General features: G+C 44.6%; 1 protein-coding gene across 1 annotated transcript in view; it reads right to left on the reverse strand.

Annotated features, from left to right (window-relative positions):
- Positions 1-15,568, reverse strand: part of Iqgap2 (IQ motif containing GTPase activating protein 2) — a 257,708-nt gene that overhangs the window by 209,231 nt on the left and 32,909 nt on the right. The gene's annotated exons all lie outside the window — the stretch shown is intronic.

Genomic DNA, 15,568 nt, shown 5'->3' on the forward strand with positions numbered 1-15,568 from the left:
ATGTGGGTGCTGGGAATCGAACCCAGGTCATTGCTCTTAACCACTAAGCAATCTCTTTACCTGCATGGCATTGTTTTTAACAGAATAGAAGTGGGTCTGAAGTTAAGGGTTGGCACCATTAGACTGAGACTAGAAATCAGGTTTCAGTAAGGGAACACTAGAATTCAGACAGCTTCAAACCAATGAGAACCTGCCCTGCTGGCATCCCCATCCGCAACAATACCAGAAAGGTGTCTAGTAGCTAAGCTTGGAGGCAGTGACTTTATGATACATCCCAAAACTTCTGGGGTTAAACAATGAATTAACAAGTGTTTGTCTCTTCTCCATCCACAGGGGAATTGATACTTCTCATCCAACCCCAAACATCAGTGAGTCCCACTGTAGAAAGACCAGAGTCTAAAACTTTACAACCTTTCTGGTTAACACGTATCTAAAACACAAAAATAGAGGAGACAGGCAGGAAGGCAAGTTTGCAAGCCTACATACTCTATTCTAATTCTGGCTCAGTTTATTAACTCCAATGCCTTGCCCTAAGGCTTCTGTGGAGAACGAAGCCTCCGTTTCCTGACTGCACTTCTGCCCTTGGCATCCAGCTGCCTCGTCACCGAAGCCTTCACTGTGCACATGCATGGTAATGCTGCTTTCCCATGAAAAGCACCCACACTTTCATGTCTGTCATTTTTACATGTGGGATCATGTGGAGAGCCCTGTAATGAATGAGTATTCATGACATGAGCACTGCTATATCAAGGACCCCGATGCCTCAAACCAGGTCCTGTATGGATAGCTCCATTGATTATGTACAGAAAATATCCACCACAACTTCCTCTTCCTAGATGACTGCACGAGACTGCTTCCTACAAAGAGACACACCGCCCCACACACACTGAGATTACCCAACCCAGCTCCTTATTGAGCTGCACATAATAAATGGAGCTATTTTGGGTCTGCCAGTACATCTCCATCAGAGGCCACGGCTCACCTGACCCCAGTTTTCTTGTCCATGTGTCAACATTTCATCATTCTTCATCACCCAGTGCTAACTAGGTCAACTCCATAGCCGTGCAGATTGGGGCAGGCCTTCTAGTCACCAGCAGAAATGGGAGGGAACGAAGGGCGCCTGTGGACTCTAAGATGGCCAGCCTAGTACCAGACCTGACCAATGAGGAGTCACTCACAGAACCTTCATGGACAAGAAGAATTAAGGCCAAAATATGGATTCTTTTTCCCTCTGAGACCAGGACTCAGACTGTGTGGCTCAGTCCTCCTTCGTCAGTCTTGCTTCGGTCTGATAGTTATAGTTAATTACAAACCACACCCACCAACACTTGAATTTTACCACAGTGTGTACAATGCTAAGTTCTTAAGATCTAAAATTACTGCTGAGCCCTCAGGGAACTCAAAGGAAGGGAGATGAGGTCTGAAATAGGATAAAATTTGGCAGTACGTGCCATAAACACAGAAATATGTACCAGACATTTATTTACTGCACACCATCTTTACTTCAAGGTCTTAGGAAATATGTTGTCTGAGTTTTATTTCATTTATACCCTGAGAATATGTGAGTCAAGTAGTTTGCTCACTTAATAGACATGCAGGCCAAAATGTCATTTGAGCAAGCAAGGAGAAATACAGGGACCAAACAGTGGGACAGAATGGAATAAATTTCACAAGAACTCAAGAAATGCGTGTGCATATGATAAAGAAAGGGATGCAGCAGAAGAGAGAGGGACGGGAGGAGATAGGTGCTGAGGCCAGACTATCACTGAAGTGGTACCCAGAGGGACAGAACTTTGCATACATTTGCCTGTTTCCTCACTCTCCTTCCCTGTTTTCCACTGCAGCTCCATTCCTCCCAGAAGGACATCATCTCCAACCAATGATACCAGGAAGAAACAACAAAGGTTTCTGTGTGTCAAAGCATCTTTTTTCTTAATGAACTCAACCTCATCTCTGTTTGCTTCTTTGGTTGTTTAATATAGTGTTGGAGATCAAAATCAAGGCTTCATGCAAGAGGTCTATCTCTGATCTATATGCCCAGTCTCTGATCTGAACATTAAAAGAGTTCTCTCATTCCAGGAAGGCACAACTGCTGTTCAGCAGCCTCCCAGCTTCTCTGCTGCCCCTGCATGTGCCCAAGCCCTCGGCCACACTGCTCGACCACTCATTCACCTACTGTCACCACCTTCCCCAAACAGGGCCCTGCTTTTCACAGTACCCCATTTCCTATGGGAGAAAGTTTTAGGACAGTTTTCCTCCCCTCCATACATGGATCCTACATGGCTTACTCCAGGTAAGTACTGTATTCCAGGACCTCACTGCTCCCTCTTACATCCTGGGAAGCCATCCTCCCATCTCTGTGTGTGACACCTTCAACAGCTACTCAGCAAGCCTCTGTGGATTCCAGGGTCTGAACCCGCACTCTTCCATACTTCAGTTCACATTGCTATTGCAGCACTCACCAGAGGGATCCCACTGAAGCCCAGTCATTTCTCTGTCTCCAAACTGGGGAGTTCTAGAAAGAAGGTGCTCAATTTGGACTCATTCTCCCATCTCCCTCACACCTGTAATGGCTCCTTACACAAACGACTCTCTAATTACCTCTTAAGCCACAACAAACGTACGATGAATCAGATTGTGACTCTCTTATCTAGGCTTTTCCTAAAAGATACTGGCTATGCTATGTTAGTCAAGTGTCCATTACGGTAACAACATACTAGAAACTAATCAACCTATTACAAGAAAGGCTAATTTTGATTTAATGGTTTTCAGGGGTCTCAGTCCATGGCCACTCGGCCCCATTGCTTTGGGTTTCTAGTGGGAGGTGAAGGATGTTTACTTCATGGGAGATGAAAAGCACAGACAGACAGGAAGGAGATGGGATTCCAATATTGTGTTCAGGAATTCACTCATGATGACTTAACTTCTTTCCAGTAAGACTCACCTCTAGTCAGTCAGACTCCAGTCAGACTCAGCTCCAGATAATACCACAAGATAGTGGCCAAACTTCTAACACTTGGGGCTTTGGGGGACATTCAAATCCAAGCCATAGGACACACCCACATATCATCGCCTAATCTTCAACTCTACTATTCCTAACAGCTAGCCCTAGAATAACCCATCACTTCTAATCTCTCATTTTAATAATCATTTTATGGGACCCTCAGTGACTGTAGAGCCTGAAAGCAAATTAAAATTCCCAGGGATTACCCATCTCTAAAGGTCTCTAAGGTATGTGTGAGCATGAGTGTCCAACCCAAAAGGAACCAGTCTCCAGCCTCAACCACTTATCTAGAAGAGGCGGAAGTCTCCTTTGACCTTCCTGCCTCAGACCCTGGGGTTATATATAGTTGTGAGCTACCATGTGAGTTGTGAACTGATCTTGGGTCCTCTGGAAGCGTGCTGGGGCTCTCAACTGCTGAGTTTTCTCTGCACCCTCCAACTGTCTGTATTTTAATAATAAACTCACAGGAGACACATTTTATGCCATGGCTGCCAGCATACTTGTTGTAATAAGGTTGCATGTTCTCTGAAAAAAAATTTGCTAAATAATCGGTTATCAGGAAAGGCTAATAAAAGTACCTCGAATATCTGTATGGGGTCATTTTACATTTGCCTATTTGCAGTGAGGAAGGGGAAGGTGAGGTGCAAACACAGGGCCAGCCTATAGACTGCACTCCACTGCTGTTTAATTAGAAGGCTTGTGTCAGAACACCAGGTTGTGAACCATGAGAATAGGAGTGTTCTCCCTCAGGGCAACCCCATGTGTGAGTCTCTTCCTTCCAACCTTCCACAGACCGGGCCCACTGCCCTTTTCACCACACACTTCAACCTCACCTTCGGTGTGGAGAAGCCTGTGATGACCTGCCACCCTAGGGCAAGCCAAGGTTAGGAGATTGAGAAAGTCTTCAAGACAGAAGCAGATGCTTTCTGAATCCCAGAGGGTGCTGCGAAGACCTCTGCCTTACTCACCATTCACTTGGAGACTTCCGATAGGGCTTTTGGCATGAATAACAGCCCTGCCATTTAAAGAGCCATCATGAAGCTGATAATTTCCGGTGGACATGACTTTACTGCCTACAAAACACTTGCCCACATGTTAGAGTGTGGTTCTCACAATGAGCAGAGAGGCAGGTCCTATCTTTTGTAAATTAGAAAGCCACGGTCAGTGAAGGGGAAGGGACTGCCTGACTACCTGTGGCTATCCTCTGGGGCAGTGACACAGTCAGGGATGAAACTGACATCCTTGGGGACCACAGCCCACTGTTGTACTCATCAACAAAGCAAGAGTGTCACCACCAAACCCAAGAAACCATTCATTCAAAGAGCTCTGGGGTTCCTTTCACCTGAAAACAGCTTGATTATCCATGATTTCCTCTGAGGGGCATCTTCATTCCCTGCCCACAGCTCCTTAAGAAACATGCCATTGTGCAGGAGAGCTTCCTCAAGCATTGGCAAGTCACAAATGCCACAGATGTCAAGTGGCTGGCTAGCTCAGTTGGTTACAGCGGGGCTAATGAGAACAAATGCCCAAATCAGCTGATACTGGCTACGAGACGGAAACAATTACAATCTATGGCCATCACATGGGAGCACTTACCCAGAGACATAAGCAGCAGAACAAAAAAAGAGCTGCACAAGACATGGAAATGAAAGTAAGAATGGGAAGGAAACCTGAGCCCGCTGCCAAGAACACCCACACAACCCCAACATAAAACTAGACCAAGACCTCCCCTTTGGAAAGGTGTGGCCACTGCTTAACTGCCCCTCCGCACTGCCCGCTCCCTTCACGAGGATGCCGAGGCCGCCATGTCTTCCGCGCTCAAGCCATTCATCTGTTCACAAGTATTTGAGTGCTGCCTCGTGCCAGGCGGTTCGGACACAAAGTATGACTCACAAGGTCTCTTCTGGAATTTTCATTACAGTTACACAATTGAGATTTGGCATAATGACAAGGTGCTTGGGTTTGGGAAATATACTCAAGGGAGGGTTGGCAAGAGTAGCCACAACCACGGCTGGCTTCATAAAATGGTGTTAGGTACACTCCTTTAAGAAAACGTAGGGTGCACTCCTTTAAGAAAAAGAAGATTAGAAGTGTGATAGGAATAATCAATTCCCAGAACTACACCCACCATTCAGTATTTTAAGTCCACATTGTTATTCTGTGTGACTCAAATTCTCTACAAGGAATTCTAGATATCCTCCGGAATGTAATTTGGTTGGGTGCAGAACCGTATTCTATGGCTCCAGCACTGTAATGCCTTACAGAGAATCCCACTCTCAGAGCTTAAGGACTACTCATAGGGGGAAGCACGGACTGATACCCAAAGAAGACACTAGAAGACAGAGATTCCACTCTAAGGCACTGGGGCAGAGATAAGAGAGTGGGATAAAAAGATGACAGAACCAAAAGATAAGCTTTTAAGAAGGCTGTCACATTAAGGAAATGTGACCTGTGGAAAATTCTGGTTTCATGCCAGCTGCCCAAAGCTTTCCATGGCTACTTAAACTCTAAAGGACCCCATGATCAAACTTCCCTAAAACTGATTTCCTTTTGGAAAACAGACAAGCCTGAGTTTGAAGCTGTGAGCAACCCTGCTTTCAGGCACTCTACTTTAAACCAGGGCAATAATGCAGGTGCCCAGCCCAGGTGTTTGGAACCCTGAAGGCTACATCAAGTCACAGAGATGCCGGGCTTACAGCTGCCAGCCCCAGGTCCTCTCTCGCTGCCACGCCACCAGAGGCCAAGGAAACAGCAGCTGTGAGAGCCGCTTGGACCTGAAGGTGCAGGCATCAGGTCCTCCCAACTCTCATGTTGGGTGGCGAGTCAGCCACCCGGAGAAAGTGCCGCCATCTTTGCCATCTGCTGAGGGAAAGTGAATTTTATTTGAAACCTGCCTCCCACATCATTCCTGGAATTTCTCCCCAATCACACATTTCTAAGACCTTCTCAAAGCTGGAAATCAACACACAACCCAGGGCCATTCAGGCGAGGCAAAGCTGAAAAACATTCTGAGCCATATTTTAATAGAAAAAACTCTTAAATCTTCAAATTTAGCATTGCAAGAATTTCTGAGATGGGGCAAGACCATGAGGGTAAGTAAGGTACAAATACAAAGGCTTTCGCAACACGTGTCACGATCCCTTCTCATTCCAGGGTCGCTGCAGTCCAGGGGTATTAAGAAGCATCTATGTCACCTCTAAACTAGAAAATGAATTAGAAAATAGTCCAGGTCTCGGGAAAAGAACTGATCTTGTTCTGTAAATATACCTACAATGTACAAGATCCACAGAGGAGCCAGGTATGATGATAGCACATGCCTGCAATCCCAGCAACTTGGAGTTGAGGCAGGGGGATCATGAGCTACATAATGAGCCCAAGGTTGGCCTGGGGTACACAGCAAGATCCTGTCATTAAATAACACACACAGTAGGGGAGGAGGACAGGGGGGAATGAGACAGAGAGAGACAGAGACACAGAAACACACACAGGGAGACAGGGTTCTTGATCCCACTCATGCAAAAGGGCCCAACATGTAACATAAACATTACACTTGACTATTCAGGTCTGAAAGATGCCTTTTCAGAGCAGAAATTCATTGCTAACTCTCACAGACCAAAGGAAAATTCATTCTGTCCACTATACATTTAAGCAGGAATATCTAACTTTTTCAGAATTTAGAAACCGAAGGCAGATCGTGTTGGTGTCACTGTGCATGGGATGAGAAGGATGAGAAAGAGGGTCCTGGGATTTTGCTCAGTTTGGAAGAAGAATTAAAGTCAATGATTCTTAGATTTTGGATTACTTACTTTTTATTTGCATAATGGTAATTTTTGAAAACTATTTTAGAAACCAAATCACCTCTTGCTATCAGGAAGGCCCAGAGAATATTCCATCTGGCTCCGCCTCCTCTCCATACCCTATCACCCACATTCCTCATTGATTTCAGTGAAGAACAGGAAAGCATTAAGTTTCCAGGAGCAAGATGAAATGACAGAGGACAATTTTCAGATCTGTTGCTACTGTTTCTAAACAATGGGAAGGAACTTAGCTCAACTCTGCTTAGCTAGAGCCCTGTGCTTGCCAGGGCTCACTGCAAAAGGTTCCAAATTATTTAGATCCATTCTTAAGATGAGGCTTACTGTTCTCTACAAACAATGCATAAACTGTTGGCCTGAAGGTCAATTCAAATTTAACACCCCATAAGAACCAGGCTATGTAAGAACCACTGAGCAGAGTTAGTTAAATATCAATGGTCTCTGTCTCTCTAGGAGCATTTTGAGTTTGGGACCATCCTAGGCTACAAAGCTAGTTTCCCAGTAGCATGGTTTCGAACTAAAGACCCTGTCTCTAGTCTTTTCTTATGCATAAAAACAAACCATAGGAATAACTAACACCTGGTGAGGCAGTGCCTAACGCATGTTGTCTCTACATTCCTCCTTCCATAGGAATCCCATTCTGATGTCCTGAACAGGACATACATGGAAGAGAGGCCAGGTACTGTGGGCTGAGACCGTTCAAGATCATGAGGAAGTCAATGGCAGAGCTGGAACTGAGACAATTCTGACTCAAAAGTTCAGGGCCTCTCATTCTTCGTAGAGCTGCTGCCTCCCAGCAAGGAGCACTGGCGCCTGTCAGTCACAGTTACTGACAGCTCCCTAATCAGCAGACATGTACACGACTTCATTGTTCTCACTAGAAACCATATAAAAGTAGGGGGGAGGTGGCTTTCTTCCAGCACTTGGGAGGCAGAGGCAGGTGGATCTCTGAGTTTGAGGCCAGCCTGAGCAAGTTCCAGGACATAGGAGAGCCAGGGCTACACAAAGAAGCCCTGTCTCAAAAATAAATAAATAAATAAATAAATAAATAAATTAACAAAAGCAAAAACAAAGAAAAAAGAAACTATAACAATCAGTACTATCTTGTTTTTAAAAAGTAAAATTAAAGCCTAGTTTCTCAGAGATACAAAAACTCAGACATAGTCCAACAAAGGAAAACAGTGAAGATAATATTTAGGATTCAAGTCAGACAACAGGAATGCAAAAACTGTGACATGCCATGGCACGCCACATGAACAAAGCAAGGTCACGTATGTGATCCATACATCTGCAGAAGATTGAACACATTTGAGAAAATACAACTTAAAATCTATTCTGTGCCCATCTCGTTCCAACGGTGTAAATCTGCTTAACCCAGCAGTGATCAGCTGAACAAAACAAGGCGTGGCTTGGCAAAAGGCAGAGAGTGACCTGGGGGTTGAGTGCACCTTTGAGGGTGTCACACTCAGTCATGAGTTAGTATTGGACATTCAGCTCCTCCTCACTGGTAAAACAAGAATAATGTTCCTTATGTTATGAAGCTACTGTATAAGGATCATATAAAACCTTGCACACACACACATGCATACATACACACATTTACATACATGCATACATATATACACAAGAACACATATATACATACATAAACATACACATGTATACACTCTCCACACATATACACACATAAACACACATATACACAAACATACATATACATAAACACATACCCCACACATATACACATACCACACACATATAGACCCCATAACATATACCCCCATGCACTTAAACACATATATACACACACATACATACACACCTATACACACATGCATACATATACACACATACATGCACATATATACATACATACACACATATCCCACACACATATACACATATATATTATACACACGACACACTTTTTTTTTTTGAGATAGGGTATCACTATGTCAACTAGGCTGGCCTTGAACTCACAGTGATGCTCCTGCCTCTGCCTCCCAAGTGCTGGGATACCTACAGTCTAAGAACCAGAGGCTGGGAAAGAATGTTGTGAGCTGCTGACTTTGTCACATGGCAGGGCTGTTGTACCCACAATCCCACAACAGCAATGGCTGTTTATACTGAGACTTGCATAAGGATGAACCACCAACACTCCATCCTCAATGGGGGAGGGGCTCCACCCCTCCCTGCAGAGCATACAGGTACTTAACCCTTGCTGGGAGAGGGGCTATTATATTCCTCAGTGGTGTAGCCACTGTTAAACTGCCTTTGTTCAAGTATATACCTTCCATCTAAGCTCACACAGGTAACTCAAATTAAATGTGGTGGCCACAGGAAAAAGTAGGAGCAGGACTTCCAAAGCAAAGGTTAGTAGGATGAAGATGGAGATACAAGTGGATAACAAGGGGACATAATCAAAGTACATTTTATACATATATATGAGAACATACAGACCAATAAATAAACATTAAAATTAAATTATGTATATTTTAAATTAATAGCTAAATTGCTGCATAAACAGTCATTAAATAAGCAATTTAAAAATGCAAAATATTTTACAGCTAGCAACAGATTATTAAAGCAGCTAATTTTTCCAGAGTAATTACAATTAATTCAGCATTCCTACTTGATGACTTTAACTAACATCTACCTCCCATATAACTTGCAAATAACGTACTTGTGGTAGTTTGAGTAAGAATGGCCCCTATAGGTATGAATACTCAAATCCCTAGTTTATGGAACTGCTTGAGAAGGATTAAGAGGTGTGCCCTTGTTGGAGGAGGTGTATTTCTGACCTTGAGGTTTCAAAACCGACACTATTCCCAGTTAGCTGTCTCTGCTTCCTGTTTGTGTATGGATGTGAGCTCTCCACTGCTGCTCCAGCATCATGCTTTCCTGCTGCATGCTCCCTGCCATCGTTGCCATGATCTCATGGATCCTAGCCCTCTGCAATCATCAGCCCCCAAATTAAACATTTTCTTTGTAAGCTGCCTTGGTCATGGCGTTTGTATGGCAATAAAAAAAGTAACTAAGACAGTATTTAGAGGTATATTAAGTTAAGCACACACATTCATTCCACATATCTGTACACGTGCTGAATATATAGTCTGAATATTTTAATTAGAAGTATATAGTGTTATATTACATGCAAATAAGCTAAGGCCAATGAGGAGATATCAAAATATATGTAGAATGTTTCCAAGAAGGCAGCTCTAACATTCTCTTCCTTATATATGTTTTTATTCTTATACAGCTTCCAAAAACTCTATCATTGGCATGTAGCCCTTTAAGATGTCAATACTAGAAGAAAATTAAAATGTTCAGCTACAGAAAAATAAGATGAGGAAGAAGCCCTGACGACAGGTGTGGCTCAAAAGATGACTGGCCCACATGTAACTGATCATCTAGAAAAGGATTTCAGCCCCTCAGAATGCACAATGGGTAATCTGCCAGCTTTGCTGGGTAAAGAAAGGCAATGATGAAAGTTCCAGGCTGCAGAGAGGACATGAGCAGAAGTTGACCAACAGTGGGATGTTCTGTTCTGTTGGAAGGCCCAACTGCCTGGAGAGAGGCGGAAGTGGTAAGCCTCAGCAAGACAGCAGGTAGGGAAGAGACAAGCCAGTGAAGCGAATGGAAGGCGACCCAGTCTGGAGACCAAGAGAAGACTTCAACAAGCCTATGCAACAGGAAACCCTGGGAGTCTAGATTCCAGAGGAAAGAAAAACGTTGTGTGCCTTGAATGGGCGGAATCTGGGAAGGGGAGGGATGGGATGATGAAGAGTGCTTAGGTAGGTATGGGAGAAGAAAGAGAAAGCCAACAAATAACAGCCAACTCATTTTGTGACTCTGGATGGAGGAGGTGGAGACTGCATACGTGGCTTGGCACCAGAAAGTCGCCCAGTGTGCCAATTTGCATAAAGACAAGCTTGCATAATGAAGGAGAAGGACAGGGAGGGATGCAACCCACTGTTCTAAGGATGCACTAAGGAGCCAAAGAAAGACTGCAACTTCATTTGGAAGGGCGTTGAGTCTAATAGGCAGTTTGGAGACTGCTGGACACACAAGGGCTCTATTAACACAAGCATATGCTGTTTGTTAGTGAGTGAATTATCACCTAATCTAGGACAGCCGAAAATACTGCCAAAAATCCAGCCCTCAAATGGACTATACTATGCAAATGGGAATGTGTTGACAAACAGTTACGGAACAAAAATACATTTCAACATGACTACATCCTGGACCAATGCAGAGGGAGATAGTTCTCAAGACCCAGGAGCCTCTCTGGTTTCAAGGAAGCCATGAAGCCATCAGACAGCTCATGTGTAGGGTTTTCAGGAGACAGGCTAGGAGAAATCATACACAAGGCACGCAGGGCCAGCTGCAAGCAGAAGTCCCTGAGCCTAATAAGCGCAGCTCTTTATTTCCATGAGGTCAAAGGTTTACCAAGTGCTACACTACACATGAGCTCATAGGACAAGACCAGGCTTCAGACAGATAGGTAAAGACAAAGATGGGTTTGGTACTTTGCTAGAGGTTCAGGGTTGATTGATTACAAAACTGAGATGTCTCCAGGGTTTTTGTCTACTTTTCAGTATCCTTTGTATTTCTGGTGGTATTTCTGCTACTGTAGCAGGTTAAGTTATTTTGCTTGCTTTCAGTCATGAGCACAGGGAGCCAGAGGCAGAGATGGAATGGCTGGTTAAACTTGTAAGAATGGTTGTGCCTCATGAGCACTTTTCAGACTCGAGAGAATGTATGCAGCCCTGACTGTGTAAACCACTTGGAAAAAGTACAGATGACACCGAGAACACTCTCTCGTGGGAATGCATTGACCACCAGGGCCACAAACCTGCAAACATTTTGGGTTTGGTTTACTCTAACAGGCAGTACATCACCGTACTCAGAAAGTAGAGGGTCCCAGGTTTTGGAAAATGGAGATTCTCGTTAACAAGAGGCAGACACACAGGCTTTCCGGCAGTCTGAGTCACAGAAGGCCACCACCTTAAACACAGGATGTGCTGCTCTGCCACAGACTCCAGCTGAAGCTGAGTCTCTTCTCCCCCAGACACTGCTTCCTTGGCTGGGGACTGGACCACAGTACTGGATGGAAACTCCCCCTCACGAGTGACTACTGGAGCCCAGGAGACAGCCAAGCTTCGGCTTTCTCTGTGGATCAGCCACAGGGCTCTCAGAGGATCTGAGCACAATTTCAGGATTAAGTCATTGTTTCTACTCCAGACATTCGGGCCCTGCCAGCATTTGTGAAGCAGAAGTGTCCACAATTATGAAGCCAAGCAGGGATGGAAATTTCTTCCTATTTGATGGTCTCCTAGGTGCAAAATGTTGGAAGAAAATTATAGAGATTCAGAGTGTTCAAACTCATTCCAGATGCCTTATAATTAAGCCGGTAGAGGCAATACAATGTGTCTCTTTTAGTGTGTGGTAACATCACGGAAAGAAAAGGAATGGGGTGGGAAGAGGCTGGGAGTGACTGGATTCTAACCCAGCAAGGGAAAGCATGTTTCAGAGCCGAGAGAGGTTATGAAGCCCCTTTGGAAAAAGTACAAAAGAATTACAGCACAAAGAATAGGAAAGCCAAGGGGAACAAGAGACTGCTCAATGACAGGATTAATCTGAGCGGGTTTTCTTGATGGATGTTGTGTGAAGTCAGGCTTAAAGAAGGGAAGAGAAAGGAATTTGGTGGGAAATATGCTTGGAAGCCAGGCATGGTGGCTCTATAATCCCAGTCTATAATCCCATCACTCAGTAGACAATGGCAGAAGTTCAAGGTCAGCCTGGGCTACATATAGCCAGGGCTATCCATCAGGGCCTGTCCAAAAAAAAAAAAAAAAAAGGACAAGTGGAAACAAGAATGAGAAAATCATGCTCTGAAGGTTTAATTGGGTAAAGGCACACACACATAATGGCATCATTTGGAAGACAAGAGGCAGGACGATCACACATTTAGGGCTTAACCTGGAATACTTAGTTGGCTCTTGTCTTAAAAGAAAGAGGAGAGAAGAAGAGTGAAAGAAAAGAAAAAGAATCAAGAAATGGGGGCTGGAGAGATGGCTCTGCAGTTAAGAGCACTAACTGTTATTCCAGAGGACCTGGGTTCAATTCCCAGCACCCACATGGCAGCTCACAACTGTCTATAACTCTAAGATCCAACACCCTCACAGAGACATGCATGCAGATAAAATACTAATGCACATAAAATAAAAAACAAATAAAATTAAAAAAATAAGTTTAGAATCAAGAAATGGTAAATAAACCCCAAGATGCACTTCTGTTCCTCGGTTTCCAGTCTTCCGAACTGCTTCTGGGCTTTCAAAGCCTGTTTAGTAAAGCAGGCAGTCCCTACCTTTCCAGCCCTCTCCAAAGTCTCTGAGCTTCCCAGGGAGGAACAGGGAACTACCCAGGGCACTTTACAGCTGTTTCCAACCTGTTAAGGGTGAGGCCTACAGTTGTGAGATGTCAAGATGACAGTGAGAAGAGCAAATGACATCTCAAAATCAAGGGGCCAAGCAGTTTCTCTGCACTGTTGTAAGTTCTTTGAACACAGTTAACTCACCACACTTAACTCTACACATCTCTATAACAGAACCATGTGTGGTTCCCATGCAAAGGTGAGGTTCTGAGTTCAGATCTCCAGCATTTACAACAAAGCCAGGTGCGGAGGTAGGTGTGCACCTGTAACCCCAGTGCTAGAAGGAGACACAGGCAGGTCCCAGAAGCTGGCTGGACAGCCAGTCCACCTGAAACAGGAAGCTCCCGGTTCAGGGAGAGATCCTGTCTCAAAGAGTAGGGTAGAGAAAACAAAGGAAGAAACATGGCCTCCACATGTGCATGTATTAGTACAGGCATACACTCACACACATGATACATGTACATACATATATCCTGAAGTCAAACGCCTCATTGGCCAGCTCACTAGCCACAGTGCACTCTGTTGATTTTCCCCGGCAACATGCTCATAGCTGCATCCATGGGATGTAGAGCTGAAGGAGGTTGAAGGAAATAGCCCTTGATCTGTTCCTAAACTTAGTTCCCATTCCCTCCCCGAGCACGTCCTCTGCTGCCACTGCAATGCCTCCATCTGTGTGTGGCCTTTCATGTTCCGAGCTGTAGTTTTCTGAATCATTCTGAGTGATCCTCTGAGTCAGCATCCTTCCCTCTCGATATGAGGCCAGCAGGAATTAGAGATATTTTGTGCGAGTTGAAGGGCAGGAGTAGAGCTCCAACAAGCAAGGAAGGGCTGTGAATCCCAGGACAGCCATGGTATCCTCTATCTGTGCAGGAGAGAGGGAACAGAACACACATCGAGGTTCAGAGACTAGCGTTCTGTGGGGGTCTGGAAAGGAACGGCCCCCATAGGCTCATATATTTGAAGACTTGGCCATTAGGGAATGGCACTACTTGGCAGGAATTAGGAGGTGTGGCCTTGTTGGAAGAGGAGTGTCAATGGGGAAGGGCTTTGGAACTTTAAATGCTCAAGCTAGGCCTAGTGTGTCACTCTCTTCCTGCTGCTTGGGGATGCCAATATAGAACTCTTGGCTCCTTCTTCAGCACCATGGCTGCCTGCATGCCACCATGCTCCTCCTCATGTTGATAATGGACCAAACCTCTGAAACTGTAAGCCAGCTCCAATTAAATATTTTCCTTTATAACAGCTGCCTTGGTCATGGTGTCTCTTCACAGCAATGGATCATTAACTAAGGCATGTTCTATCTCCTTGATGTTCACAAAGGCAAAGATAAAGCAAGTGTCAATCAGTGTGCACAACACACACACACACACACACACACACACACACACACTTGCTCTAGCTTGTCCTTTTTGCACAGTTCTTCATGCTGGAATTAAAATTTTCACTCACAAAATCCTACAACACTGGTTTATTTTTATGTTACACATAGAGCCAGACTTGAGAAAGAGCAATCATTTCTCCATGGTCAAGATTGACATGGAGTGGGCCCAGCCTTGCAGTGGTCCTTGTGAGAGATGCAAAACAGCCATTCTGGGGGCGTTTGTGCCTTCCACACAATCCTAGGCTTCCTGGACTTGGAATTAAATAGCTGCCAAGTATAGGACAGAGTCTAGAACAGGGAAGACTGAGAATGGAGATTATCTAAGGACACAGCTCAGAGCCCAGCTGGTATGAATATCTTCTTGTTGCCATCACCAAATCAATGTTTCAGTATTTAGTAGTAAGGGCTCCCTGTCTGCAAACATAGAAAGCCAGCATTTCCAGTGTGCTGGGTGTACCTGTGAGCTGTGTGGGCCTGCACACCACTGGGTGCCTAGCTCAACAGTGTGTGTGAACAAAGTTCACACCCAGCCAGCCAGGTTACAACTACTCAGTCCACACCAGGCTATATAAATGTAGAAGATTAGCAAGCTCAACCAGAAGGTGACATTTCCAGGAAGCTCTTAGCTCACCCTCTGTCCTAAGGACAGGGCTCTTTAGAACATGATTAGCAATCAATGACCTGACCCCCTCACACACATATGCCCTTCGTACCCAGAGTTCACAAAGTTAGGAAGCACACCAAGAAGAAATATGGGTCAAGAAAGAACTGGAACTCTTTGAGGCCTTTCCCATTTTGTGTCTCAGGGCTAGACTCCCCTCAAGGTAAACTCTTGAGGCATGTTCTGCAATTGAGTTTTACAACATCCTTGCAGTGTAAGTTCATTTCAAGTTATAGATCAAACTGAACGACCCATTCTTCACACACCAGTA

The sequence above is a fragment of the Meriones unguiculatus genome, chromosome 6 (genome assembly GCF_030254825.1).
Source record: "Meriones unguiculatus strain TT.TT164.6M chromosome 6, Bangor_MerUng_6.1, whole genome shotgun sequence".
Lineage (NCBI taxonomy): Eukaryota > Metazoa > Chordata > Mammalia > Rodentia > Muridae > Meriones > Meriones unguiculatus.